This window comes from Telmatherina bonti (assembly GCF_933228915.1).
Source record: "Telmatherina bonti genome assembly, chromosome: 5".
NCBI lineage: Eukaryota > Metazoa > Chordata > Actinopteri > Atheriniformes > Telmatherinidae > Telmatherina > Telmatherina bonti.
In genome coordinates this window covers 3,722,197-3,735,682 of record NC_136623.1, presented here as the reverse complement: position 1 = coordinate 3,735,682, position 13,486 = coordinate 3,722,197, and positions in this window count along the sequence as shown.

The window sequence follows — 13,486 nt, the reverse complement described above, 5'->3', positions numbered from 1 at the left end:
CAGGTTCCAGGCAAGTTCCAGTCAGGTTCCAGTCAGATCCAAGGCAGGTTCCAGGCAAGTTCCAGTCAGGTTCCAGGCAGGTTCCAGTCACGTTCCAGTCAGATCGACAGACTGTCGGTATATCAGAGGGCAGCCATCTTGGATTTTCCTGCAAAAAAGGTTCCAGGTAGGGTCTGCTCGGGTTCTAGGTAGGTTCCAGAAAGGTTCTACTCAGATTCCAGACAGGTTCTGCTCGGGTTCCAGGTAGGTTCTGGCCAGGTTTTAGGCAGGTTCTACTTCAGTTACAGGAATGTCCCACTCAGATTCCACTCAGGATCCAGTCAGGTTCCAGTCAGATCCAAGGCAGGTTCCAGTCAGATCCAAGGCAGGTCCCACTCAGGTTCCAGTCAGATCCAAGGCAGGTTCCAGTCATGTTCCAGTCAGATCCAAGGAAGGTTCCAGACAGGTTCCATTCAGGTTCCAGGCAAGTTCCAGTCACGTTCCAGTCAGATCGACTGACTGTTGGTAGTCGCTGGCAGCCATCTTGGATTTCCTGCAAAAAAGGTTCCAGGTAGGTTCTGCTCGGGTTCTAGGTAGGTTCCAGAAAGGTTCTACTCAGATTCCAGACAGGTTCTGCTCGGGTTCCAGGTAGGTTCTGGCCAGGTTTTAGGCAGGTTATACTTCAGTTACAGGAATGTCCCACTCAGATTCCACTCAGGTTCCAGGCAGGTTCCAGTCAGTTTCCAGTCAGGTTCCAGTCAGGTTCCAGTCAGGTCCCACTTAGCTTCCAGGCAGGTTCCAGTCAGATCAAAGGTAGGTTCCAGTCAGGTCCCACTCAGGTTCCAGTCAGGTTCCAGTCAGATCCAAGGCAGGTTCCACTCAGGTTCCAGGCAGGTTCCAGTCACGTTCCAGTCAGTTCCAAGGCACGTTCCAGTCAGGTTCCAGTCAGATCCAAGCCAGGTCCCACTCAGGTTCCAGTCAGGTTTCAGTCATTTTCCAGTCAGGTTCCAGTCAGGTTTCAGGCAGGTTCCAGTCAGGTTCCAGTCAGATTCAAGGCAGGTTCCACTCAGGTTCCAGGCAGGTTACAGTCACGTACCAGTCAGTTCCAAGGCAGGTTCCAGGCAGGTTCCAGTCAGGTTCCAGTCAGATCCAAGGCAGGTTCCACTCAGGTTCCAGTCAGATCCAAGGCAGGTTCCAGTCAGATCCAAGGCAGGTTCCAGGCAGGTTCCAGTCAGGTTCCAGTCACGTTCCAGTCAGTTCCAAGGCAGGTTCCAGTCAGGTTCCAGTCAGATCCAAGCCAGGTCCCACTCAGGTTCCAGTCAGGTTCCAGTCAGATCCGAGCCAGGTCCCACTCAGGTTCCAGTCAGGTTTCAGGCAGGTTCCAGTCAGGTTCCAGTCAGGTTTCAGGCAGGTTCCAGTCAGGTTCCAGTCAGGTTTCAGGCAGGTTCCAGTCAGGTTCCAGCCAGGTTCCAGGCAGGTTCCAGTCACGTTCCAGTCAGATCGACTGACTGTCAGTAGCCGCTGGCAGCCATCTTGGATTTCCTGCAAAAAAGGTTCCAGGTAGGTTCTGCTCGGGTTCTAGGTAGGTTCCAGCAAAGTTCCACTCAGATTCCAGGCAGGTTCTGCTTGGGTTCCAGGTAGGTTCTGGCCAGGTTTTAGGCAGGTTCTACCTCAGTTACTGGAATGTCCCACTCAGATTCCACTCAGGATCCAGGCAGGTTCCATTTCTGTACGACCCAGATTCTATGCAAGTTCCAAGTAGGTTCCAGTCAAATTCCAGGCACGTTTTAGCCAGGTTCTGCTCAGTTTCAAGCCAGTTCCCACTCAGGTCCCACTCAGGTTCCAGTCAGGTTCCAGGCAGGTTCCAGTCAGGTCCCAGTCAGGTCCCATTCAGGTTCCTCTCAGGTTCCAGAAAGGGTTCCAGGTAGGTTCCAGTCAGATGCACGGTATATTCCAGTCAGGTCCCATTCAGGTCCCACTCAGGTTCCAGTCAGGTTCCACGCAGGTCCCAGTCAGGTCCCACTCAGGTCCCACACAGGTTTCAGTCAGGTTCCAGTCAGGTTCCAGGCAGGTTCCGGTCAGATCAAAGGTAGGTTCCAGTCAGGGCCCACTCAGGTTCCAGTCAGGTTCCAGGCAGATCCAAGGCAGGTTCCAGTCAGGTTCCAGTCAGATCCAAGGCAGGTTCCACTCAGGTCCCACTCAGGTTCCACTCAGGTTCCAGTCAGCTTCCAGTCAGGTTCCAGTCAGCTTCCAGTCAGGTTCCAGGCAGGTTCCAGTCAGGTTCCAGGCAGGTTCCAGGCAGGTTCCAGTCAGATCCAAGGCAGGTTCCAGTCAGGTTCCAGTCAGATCCAAGGCAGGTTCCAGTCAGATCCAAGGCAGGTCCATCTCAGGTTCCAGTCAGATCCAAGGAAGGTTCCAGGCCGGTTCCATTCAGGTTCCAGGCAGGTTCCAGTCACGTTCCAGTCAGATCGACTGACTGTTGGTAGTCGCTGGCAGCCATCTTGGATTTCCTGCAAAAAAGGTTCCAGGTAGGTTCTGCTCGGGTTCTAGGTAGGTTCCAGCAAGGTTCCACTCAGATCCCAGGCAGGTTCTGCTTGGGTTCCAGGTAGGTACTGGCCAGGTTTTAGGCAGGTTCTACTTCAGTTACAGGAATATCCCACTCAGATTCCACTCAGGTTCCAGGCAGGTTCCAGTCAGGTTCCAGTTAGATCCAAGGTAGGTTCCAGTCAGGTTCCAGTCAGGTTCCAGGCAGGTTCCAGTCAGTTTCCAGTCAGGTTCCAGTCAGGTCCCACTTAGGTTCCGGTCAGGTTCCAGGCAGGTTCCAGTCAGATCCAAGGTAGGTTCCAGTCAGGTCCCACTCAGGTTCCAGTCAGGTTCCAGTCAGATCCAAGGCAGGTTCCACTCAGGTTCCAGGCAGGTTCCAGTCACGTTCCAGTCAGTTCCAAGGCAGGTTCCAGTCAGGTTCCAGTCAGATCCAAGCCAGGTTCCACTCAGGTTCCAGTCAGGTTCCAGTCAGGTTCCACTCAGGTTCCACTCAGGTTCCAGGCAGGTTCCAGTCAGGTTCCAGTTAGATTCAAGGCAGGTTCCACTCAGGTTCCAGGCAGGTTACAGTCACGTTCCAGTCAGTTCCAAGGCAGGTTCCAGTCAGGTTCCAGTCAGGTTCCAGTCAGATCCAAGGCAGGTTCCACTCACGTTCCAGTCAGGTTCCAGTCAGATCCGAGCCAGGTCCCACTCAGGTTCCAGTCAGGTTTCAGGCAGGTTCCAGTCAGGTTTCAGGCAGGTTACAGTCAGGTTCCAGTCAGGTTCCAGTCAGGTTTCAGGCAGGTTCCAGTCAGGTTCCAGCCAGGTTCCAGGCAGGTTCCAGTCAGGTTTCAGGCAGGTTCCAGTCAGGTTCCAGTCAGGTTTCAGGCAGGTTCCAGTCAGGTTTCAGGCAGGTTCCAGTCAGGTTCCAGTCAGGTTCCAGGCAGGTTCCAGTCACGTTCCAGTCAGATCGACTGACTGTCAGTAGCCGCTGGCAGCCATCTTGGATTTCCTGCAAAAAAGGTTCCAGGTAGGTTCTGCTCGGGTTCTAGGTAGGTTCCAGGTAAGTTCCACTCAGATTCCAGACAGGTTCTGCTTGGGTTCCAGGTAGGTTCTGGCCAGGTTTCAGGCAGGTTCTACCTCAGTTACAGGAATGTCCCACTCAGATTCCACTCAGGATCCAGGCAGGTTCCATTTCTGTACGACCCAGATTCTATGCAAGTTCCAAGTAGGTTCCAGTCAAATTCCAGGCACGTTTTAGCCAGGTTCTGCTCAGTTTCAAGCCAGTTCCCACTCAGGTCCCACTCAGGTTCCAGTCAGGTTCCAGGCAGGTTCCAGTCAGGTCCCAGTCAGGTCCCACTCAGGTTCCTCTCAGGTTCCAGAAAGGGTTCCAGGTAGGTTCCAGTCAGATGCACGGTATATTCCAGTCAGGTCCCACTCAGGTCCCACTCAGGTTCCAGTCAGGTTCCACGCAGGTCCCAGTCAGGTCCCACTCAGGTCAACACACAGGTTTCAGTCAGGTTCCAGTCAGGTTCCAGGCAGGTTCCGGTCAGATCCAAGGTAGGTTCCAGTCAGGTCCCACTCAGGTTCCAGTCAGGTTCCAGGCAGATCCAAGGCAGGTTCCAGTCAGGTTCCAGTCAGATCCAAGGCAGGTTCCAGTCAGGTTCCACTTAGGTTCCACTCAGGTTCCAGTCAGCTTCCAGTCAGGTTCCAGTCAGCTTCCAGTCAGCTTCCAGTCAGGTTCCAGGCAGGTTCCAGGCAGGTTCCAGTCACGTTCCAGTCAGATCCAAGGCAGGTTCCAGTCAGGTTCCAGTCAGATCCAAGGCAGGTTCCAGTCAGATCCAAGGCAGGTCCATCTCAGGTTCCAGTCAGATCCAAGGAAGGTTCCAGGCAGGTTCCATTCAGGTTCCAGGCAGGTTCCAGTCACGTTCCAGTCAGATCGACTGACTGTTGGTAGTCGCTGGCAGCCATCTTGGATTTCCTGCAAAAAAGGTTCCAGGTAGGTTCTGCTCGGGTTCTAGGTAGGTTCCAGCAAGGTTCCACTCAGATCCCAGGCAGGTTCTGCTTGGGTTCCAGGTAGGTACTGGCCAGGTTTTAGGCAGGTTCTACTTCAGTTACAGGAATATCCCACTCAGATTCCACTCAGGTTCCAGGCAGGTTCCAGTCAGGTTCCAGTTAGATCCAAGGTAGGTTCCAGTCAGGTTCCAGGCAGGTTCCAGTCAGTTTCCAGTCAGGTTCCAGTCAGGTCCCACTTAGGTTCCGGTCAGGTTCCAGGCAGGTTCCAGTCAGATCCAAGGCAGGTTCCACTCAGGTTCCAGGCAGGTTCCAGTCACGTTCCAGTCAGTTCCAAGGCAGGTTCCAGTCAGGTTCCAGTCAGATCCAAGCCAGGTCCCACTCAGGTTCCAGTCAGGTTCCAGTCAGGTTCCAGTCAGGTTTCAGGCAGGTTCCACTCAGGTTCCAGGCAGGTTCCAGTCAGGTTCCAGTTAGATTCAAGGCAGGTTCCACTCAGGTTCCAGGCAGGTTACAGTCACGTTCCAGTCAGTTCCAAGGCAGGTTCCAGTCAGGTTCCAGTCAGGTTCCAGTCAGATCCAAGGCAGGTTCCACTCACGTTCCAGTCAGGTTCCAGTCAGATCCGAGCCAGGTCCCACTCAGGTTCCAGTCAGGTTTCAGGCAGGTTTCAGTCAGGTTCCAGTCAGGTTCCAGTCAGGTTCCAGTCAGGTTCCAGTCAGGTTTCAGGCAGGTTCCAGCCAGGTTCCAGGCAGGTTCCAGTCACGTTCCAGTCAGGTTTCAGGCAGGTTCCAGTCAGGTTCCAGTCAGATTCAAGGCAGGTTCCACTCAGGTTCCAGGAAGGTTACAGTCACGTTCCAGTCAGTTCCAAGGCAGGTTCCAGTCAGGTTCCAGTCAGGTTCCAGTCAGATCCAAGGCAGGTTCCACTCACGTTCCAGTCCGGTTCCAGTCAGATCCGAGCCAGGTCCCACTCAGGTTCCAGTCAGGTTTCAGGCAGGTTCCAGTCAGGTTCCAGTCAGGTTTCAGGCAGGTTCCAGTCAGGTTCCAGTCAGGTTTCAGGCATGTTCCAGTCAGGTTCCAGCCAGGTTCCAGGCAGGTTCCAGTCACGTTCCAGTCAGATCGACTGACTGTCAGTAGCCGCTGGCAGCCATCTTGGATTTCCTGCAAAAAAGGTTCCAGGTAGGTTCTGCTCGGGTTCTAGGTAGGTTCCAGCAAAGTTCCACTCAGATTCCAGGCAGGTTCTGCTTGGGTTCCAGGTAGGTTCTGGCCAGGCTTTAGGCAGGTTCTACCTCAGTTACAGGAATGTCCCACTCAGATTCCACTCAGGATCCAGGCAGGTTCCATTTCTGTACGACCCAGATTCTATGCAAGTTCCAAGTAGGTTCCAGTCAAATTCCAGGCACGTTTTAGCCAGGTTCTGCTCAGTTTCAAGCCAGTTCCCACTCAGGTCCCACTCAGGTTCCACTCAGGTCCCACTCAGGTTTCAGTCAGGTTCCAGGCAGGTTCCAGTCAGATCCACGGTAGGTTCCAGTCAGGTCCCACTCAGGTTCCAGTCAGGTTCCAGTCAGGTTCCAGTCAGGTTCCAGGCAGGTTCCAGTCACGTTCCAGTCACGTTCCAGTCAGTTCAAAGGCAGGTTCCAGTCAGGTTCCAGTCAGTTCAAAGGCAGGTTCCAGTCAGATCCAAGGCAGGTTCCAGTCAGGTTCCAGGCAGGTTCCAATCACGTTCCAGTCAGATCCAAGGCAGGTTCCAGTCAGGTTCCAGTCAGATCCAAGGCAGGTTCCAGTCAGATCCAAGGCAGGTTTCAGGCAGGTTCCAGTCACGTTCCAGTCAGTTCAAAGGCAGGTTCCAGTCAGATCCAAAGTAGGATCCAGTCAGGTCCCACTCAGGTTCCAGTCAGGTCCCACTTAGGTTCCAGGCAGGTTCCAGGCAGGTTCCAGGCAGGTTCCAGTCACGTTCGAGTCAGCTTCCAGGCAGGTTCCAGTCAGGTTCCAGGTAGGTTCCAGTCACGTTTCAGTCAGATCCAAGGCAGGTTCCAGTCAGGTTCCAGTCAGATCCAAGGCAGGTTCCAGTCATATCCCAGGCAGGTTTCAGGCAGGTTCCAGTCAGGTCCCTCTCAGGTTGCAGTCAGGTTCCAGGCAGGTTACAGTCACATTCCAGTCAGATCCAAGGCAGGTTCCAGTCAGGTTCCAGTAAGATCCAAGGCAGGTTCCAGTCACGTTCCAGTCAGATCCAAGGCAGGTTCCAGTCATGTTCCAGTCAGATCCAAGGAAGGTTCCAGACAGGTTCCATTCAGGTTCCAGTCACGTTCCAGTCAGATCGACTGACTGTTGGTAGTCGCTGGCAGCCATCTTGGATTTCCTGCAAAAAAGGTTCCAGGTAGGTTCTGCTCGGGTTCTAGGTAGGTTCCAGCAAGGTTCCACTCAGATCCCAGGCAGGGTCTCTTTGGGTTCCAGGTAGGTACTGGCCAGGTTTTAGGCAGGTTCTACTTCAGTTACAGGAATGTCCCATTCAGATTCCACTCAGGTTCCAGGTAGGTTCCAGTCTGGTTCCAGGCAGGTTCCAGTCAGTTTCCAGTCAGGTTCCAGTCAGTTTCCAGTCAGGTTCCAGTCAGGTCCCACTTAGGTTCCAGGCAGGTTCCAGTCAGATCAAAGGTAGGTTCCAGTCAGGTCCCACTCAGGTTCCAGTCAGGTTCCAGTCAGATCCAAGGCAGGTTCCACTCAGGTTCCACGCAGGTTACAGTCACTTTCCAGTCAGTTCCAAGGCACGTTCCAGTCATGTTCCAGTCAGATCCAAGCCAGGTCCCACTCAGGTTCCAGTCAGGTTTCAGTCATTTTCCAGTCAGGTTCCAGTCAGGTTTCAGGCAGGTTCCAGTCAGGTTCCAGTCAGATTCAAGGCAGGTTCCACTCAGGTTCCAGGCAGGTTACAGTCACGTACCAGTCAGTTCCAAGGCAGGTTCCAGGCAGGTTCCAGTCAGGTTCCAGTCAGATCCAAGGCAGGTTCCAGTCAGGTTCCAGTCAGATCCAAGGCAGGTTCCAGTCAGATCCAAGGCAGGTTCCAGGCAGGTTCCAGTCAGGTTCCAGTCACGTTCCAGTCAGTTCCAAGGCAGGTTCCAGTCAGGTTCCAGTCAGATCCAAGCCAGGTCCCATTCAGGTTCCAGTCAGGTTCCAGTCAGATCCGAGCCAGGTCCCACTCAGGTTCCAGTCAGGTTTCAGGCAGGTTCTAGTCAGGTTCCAGTCAGGTTTCAGGCAGGTTCCAGTCAGGTTCCAGTCAGGTTTCAGGCAGGTTCCAGTCAGGTTCCAGCCAGGTTCCAGGCAGGTTCCAGTCACGTTCCAGTCAGATCGACTGACTGTCAGTAGCCGCTGGCAGCCATCTTGGATTTCCTGCAAAAAAGGTTCCAGGTAGGTTCTGCTCGGGTTCTAGGTAGGTTCCAGCAAAGTTCCACTCAGATTCCAGGCAGGTTCTGCTTGGGTTCCAGGTAGGTTCTGGCCAGGTTTTAGGCAGGTTCTACCTCAGTTACAGGAATGTCCCACTCAGATTCCACTCAGGATCCAGGCAGGTTCCATTTCTGTACGACCCAGATTCTATGCAAGTTCCAAGTAGGTTCCAGTCAAATTCCAGGCACGTTTTAGCCAGGTTCTGCTCAGTTTCAAGCCAGTTCCCACTCAGGTCCCACTCAGGTTCCAGGCAGGTTCCAGTCAGGTCCCAGTCAGGTCCCACTCAGGTTCCTCTCAGGTTCCAGAAAGGGTTCCAGGTAGGTTCCAGTCAGATGCACGGTATATTCCAGTCAGGTCCCACTCAGGTCCCACACAGGTTTCAGTCAGGTTCCAGTCAGGTTCCAGGCAGGTTCCGGTCAGATCCAAGGTAGGTTCCAGTCAGGTCCCACTCAGGTTCCAGTCAAGTTCCAGGCAGATCCAAGGCAGGTTCCAGTCAGGTTCCAGTCAGATCCAAGGCAGGTTCCACTCAGGTCCCACTCAGGTTCCACTCAGGTTCCAGTCAGCTTCCAGTCAGGTTCCAGTCAGCTTCCAGTCAGGTTCCAGGCAGGTTCCAGTCAGGTTCCAGGCAGGTTCCAGGCAGGTTCCAGTCAGATCCAAGGCAGGTTCCAGTCAGGTTCCAGTCAGATCCAAGGCAGGTTCCAGTCAGATCCAAGGCAGGTCCATCTCAGGTTCCAGTCAGATCCAAGGAAGGTTCCAGGCAGGTTCCATTCACGTTCCAGGCAGGTTCCAGTCACGTTCCAGTCAGATCGACTGACTGTTGGTAGTCGCTGGCAGCCATCTTGGATTTCCTGCAAAAAAGGTTCCAGGTAGGTTCTGCTCGGGTTCTAGGTAGGTTCCAGCAAGGTTCCACTCAGATCCCAGGCAGGTTCTGCTTGGGTTCCAGGTAGGTACTGGCCAGGTTTTAGGCAGGTTCTACTTCACTTACAGGAATATCCCACTCAGATTCCACTCAGGTTCCAGGCAGGTTCCAGTCAGGTTCCAGTTAGATCCAAGGTAGGTTCCAGTCAGGTTCCAGTCAGGTTCCAGGCAGGTTCCAGTCAGTTTCCAGTCAGGTTCCAGTCAGGTCCCACTTAGGTTCCGGTCAGGTTCCAGGCAGGTTCCAGTCAGATCCAAGGTAGGTTCCAGTCAGGTCCCACTCAGGTTCCAGTCAGGTTCCAGTCAGATCCAAGGCAGGTTCCACTCAGGTTCCAGGCAGGTTCCAGTCACGTTCCAGTCAGTTCCAAGGCAGGTCCCACTCAGGTTCCAGTCAGGTTCCAGTCAGGTTTCAGGCAGGTTCCACTCAGGTTCCAGGCAGGTTCCAGTCAGGTTCCAGTTAGATTCAAGGCAGGTTCCACTCAGGTTCCAGGCAGGTTACAGTCACGTTCCAGTCAGTTCCAAGGCAGGTTCCAGTCAGGTTCCAGTCAGGTTCCAGTCAGATCCAAGGCAGGTTCCACTCACGTTCCAGTCAGGTTCCAGTCAGATCCGAGCCAGGTCCCACTCAGGTTCCAGTCAGGTTTCAGGCAGGTTCCAGTCAGGTTCCAGTCAGGTTTCAGGCAGGTTACAGTCAGGTTCCAGTCAGGTTTCAGGCAGGTTCCAGTCAGGTTTCAGGCAGGTTCCAGTCAGGTTCCAGCCAGGTTCCAGGCAGGTTCCAGTCACGTTCCAGTCAGATCGACTGACTGTCAGTAGCCGCTGGCAGCCATCTTGGATTTCCTGCAAAAAAGGTTCCAGGTTGGTTCTGCTCGGGTTCTAGGTAGGTTCCAGCAAAGTTCCACTCAGATTCCAGGCAGGTTCTGCTTGGGTTCCAGGTAGGTTCCTGCCAGGTTTTAGGCAGGTTCTACCTCAGTTACAGGAATGTCCCACTCAGATTCCACTCAGGATCCAGGCAGGTTCCAGTTCTGTACGACCCAGATTCTATGCAAGTTCCAAGTAGGTTCCAGTCAAATTCCAGGCACGTTTTAGCCAGGTTCTGCTCAGTTTCAAGCCAGTTCCCACTCAGGTCCCACTCAGGTTCCAGTCAGGTTCCAGGCAGGTTCCAGTCAGGTCCCAGTCAGGTCCCACTCAGGTTCCTCTCAGGTTCCAGAAAGGGTTCCAGGTAGGTTCCAGTCAGATGCACGGTATATTCCAGTCAGGTCCCACTCAGGTCCCACTCAGGTTCCAGTCAGGTTCCACGCAGGTCCCAGTCAGGTTCCACTCAGGTCCCACACAGGTTTCAGTCAGGTTCCAGTCAGGTTCCAGGCAGGTTCCGGTCAGATCCAAGGTAGGTTCCAGTCAGGTCCCACTCAGGTTCCAGTCAGGTTCCAGGCAGATCCAAGGCAGGTTCCAGTCAGGTTCCAGTCAGATCCAAGGCAGGTTCCACTCAGGTTCCACTCAGGTCCCACTCAGGTTCCAGTCAGCTTCCAGTCAGCTTCCAGTCAGGTTCCAGTCAGGTTCCAGTCAGGTTCCAGGCAGGTTCCAGGCAGGTTCCAGTCACGTTCCAGTCAGATCCAAGGCAGGTTCCAGTCAGGTTCCAGTCAGATCCAAGGCAGGTTCCAGTCAGATCCAAGGCAGGTCCATCTCAGGTTCCAGTCAGATCCAAGGAATGTTCCAGGCAGGTTCCATTCAGGTTCCAGGCAGGTTCCAGTCACGTTCCAGTCAGATCGACTGACTGTTGGTAGTCGCTGGCAGCCATCTTGGATTTCCTGCAACAAAGGTTCCAGGTAGGTTCTGCTCGGGTTCTAGGTAGGTTCCAGCAAAGTTCCACTCAGATTCCAGGCAGGTTCCAGTCAGGTTCCAGTTAGATCCAAGGTAGGTTCCAGTCAGGTTCCAGGCAGGTTCCAGTCAGTTTCCAGTCAGGTTCCAGTCAGGTCCCACTTAGGTTCCGGTCAGGTTCCAGGCATGTTCCAGTCAGATCCAAGGTAGGTTTCAGTCAGGTCCCACTCAGGTTCCAGTCAGGTTCCAGTCAGATCCAAGGCAGGTTCCACTCAGGTTCCAGGCAGGTTCCAGTCACGTTCCAGTCAGTTCCAAGGCAGGTTCCAGTCAGGTTCCAGTCAGATCCAAGCCAGGTCCCACTCAGGTTCCAGGCAGGTTACAGTCAGGTTCCAGTCAGGTTTCAGGCAGGTTCCACTCAGGTTCCAGGCAGGTTCCAGTCAGGTTCCAGTTAGATTCAAGGCAGGTTCCACTCAGGTTCCAGGCAGGTTACAGTCACGTTCCAGTCAGTTCCAAGGCAGGTTCCAGTCAGGTTCCAGTCAGGTTCCAGTCAGATCCAAGGTAGGTTCCACTCACGTTCCAGTCAGGTTCCAGTCAGATCCGAGCCAGGTCCCACTCAGGTTCCAGTCAGGTTTCAGGCAGGTTCCAGTCAGGTTCCAGTCAGGTTTCAGGCAGGTTCCAGTCAGGTTCCAGTCAGGTTTCAGGCAGGTTCCAGTCAGGTTCCAGCCAGGTTCCAGGCAGGTTCCAGTCACGTTCCAGTCAGATAGACTGACTGTCAGTAGCCGCTGGCAGCCATCTTGGATTTCCTGCAAAAAAGGTTCCAGGTAGGTTCTGCTCGGGTTCTAGGTAGGTTCCAGCAAAGTTCCACTCAGATTCCAGGCAGGTTCTGCTTGGGTTCCAGGTAGGTTCTGGCCAGGCTTTAGGCAGGTTCTACCTCAGTTACAGGAATGTCCCACTCAGATTCCACTCAGGATCCAGGCAGGTTCCATTTCTGTACGACCCAGATTCTATGCAAGTTCCAAGTAGGTTCCAGTCAAATTCCAGGCACGTTTTAGCCAGGTTCTGCTCAGTTTCAAGCCAGTTCCCACTCAGGTCCCACTCAGGTTCCACTCAGGTCCCACTCAGGTTTCAGTCAGGTTCCAGGCAGGTTCCAGTCAGATCCACGGTAGGTTCCAGTCAGGTCCCACTCAGGTTCCAGTCAGGTTCCAGTCAGGTTCCAGGCAGGTTCCAGTCACGTTCCAGTCACGTTCCAGTCAGTTCAAAGGCAGGTTCCAGTCAGGTTCCAGTCAGTTCAAAGGCAGGTTCCAGTCAGATCCAAGGCAGGTTCCAGTCAGGTTCCAGGCAGGTTCCAATCACGTTCCAGTCAGATCCAAGGCAGGTTCCAGTCAGGTTCCAGTCAGATCCAAGGCAGGTTCCAGTCAGATCCAAGGCAGGTTTCAGGCAGGTTCCAGTCACGTTCCAGTCAGTTCAAAGGCAGGTTCCAGTCAGGTTCCAGTAAGATCCAAGGCAGGTTCCAGTCACGTTCCAGTCAGATCCAAGGAAGGTTCCAGTCAGGTCCCACTCAGGTTCCAGTCAGGTTCCACTAAGGTTCCAGTCAGGTTCCAGTCAGATCCAAGGTAGGTTCCAGTCAGGTTCCAGTCAGATCCAAGGTAGGTTCCAGTCAGATCCAAGGCAGGTTCCAGTCAGGTTCCAGGCAAGTTCCAGTCAGGTTCCAGGCAAGTTCCAGTCAGGTTCCAGGCAGGTTCCAGTCACGTTCCAGTCAGATCGACAGACTGTCGGTAGTCGCAGGCAGCCATCTTGGATTTTCCTGCAAAAAAGGTTCCAGGTAGGGTCTGCTCGGGTTCTAGGTAGGTTCCACGCAGGTCCCAGTCAGGTCCCACTCAGGTCCCACACAGGTTTCAGTCAGGTTCCAGTCAGGTTCCAGGCAGGTTCCGGTCAGATCCAAGGTAGGTTCCAGTCAGGTCCCACTCAGGTTCCAGTCAGGTTCCAGGCAGATCCAAGGCAGGTTCCAGTCAGGTTCCAGTCAGATCCTAGGCAGGTTCCACTCAGGTTCCACTCAGGTCCCACTCAGGTTCCAGTCAGCTTCCAGTCAGGTTCCAGTCAGCTTCCAGTCAGGTTCCAGTCAGGTTCCAGGCAGGTTCCAGGCAGGTTCCAGTCACGTTCCAGTCAGATCCAAGGCAGGTTCCAGTCAGGTTCCAGTCAGATCCAAGGCAGGTTCCAGTCAGATCCAAGGCAGGTCCATCTCAGGTTCCAGTCAGATCCAAGGAATGTTCCAGGCAGGTTCCATTCAGGTTCCAGGCAGGTTCCAGTCACGTTCCAGTCAGATCGACTGACTGTTGGTAGTCGCTGGCAGCCATCTTGGATTTCCTGCAAAAAATGTTCCAGGTAGGTTCTGCTCGGGTTCTAGGTAGGTTCCAGCAAGGTTCCACTCAGATCCCAGGCAGGTTCTGCTTGGGTTCCAGGTAGGTACTGGCCAGGTTTTAGGCAGGTTCTACTTCACTTACAGGAATATCCCACTCAGATTCCACTCAGGTTCCAGGCAGGTTCCAGTCAGGTTCCAGTTAGATCCAAGGTAGGTTCCAGTCAGGTTCCAGGCAGGTTCCAGTCAGTTTCCAGTCAGGTTCCAGTCAGGTCCCACTTAGGTTCCAGTCAGGTTCCAGGCATGTTCCAGTCAGATCCAAGGTAGGTTCCAGTCAGGTCCCACTCAGGTTCCAGTCAGGTTCCAGTCAGATCCAAGGCAGGTTCCACTCAGGTTCCAGGCAGGTTCCAGTCACGTTCCAGTCAGTTCCAAGGCAGGTTCCAGTCAGGTTCCAGTCAGATC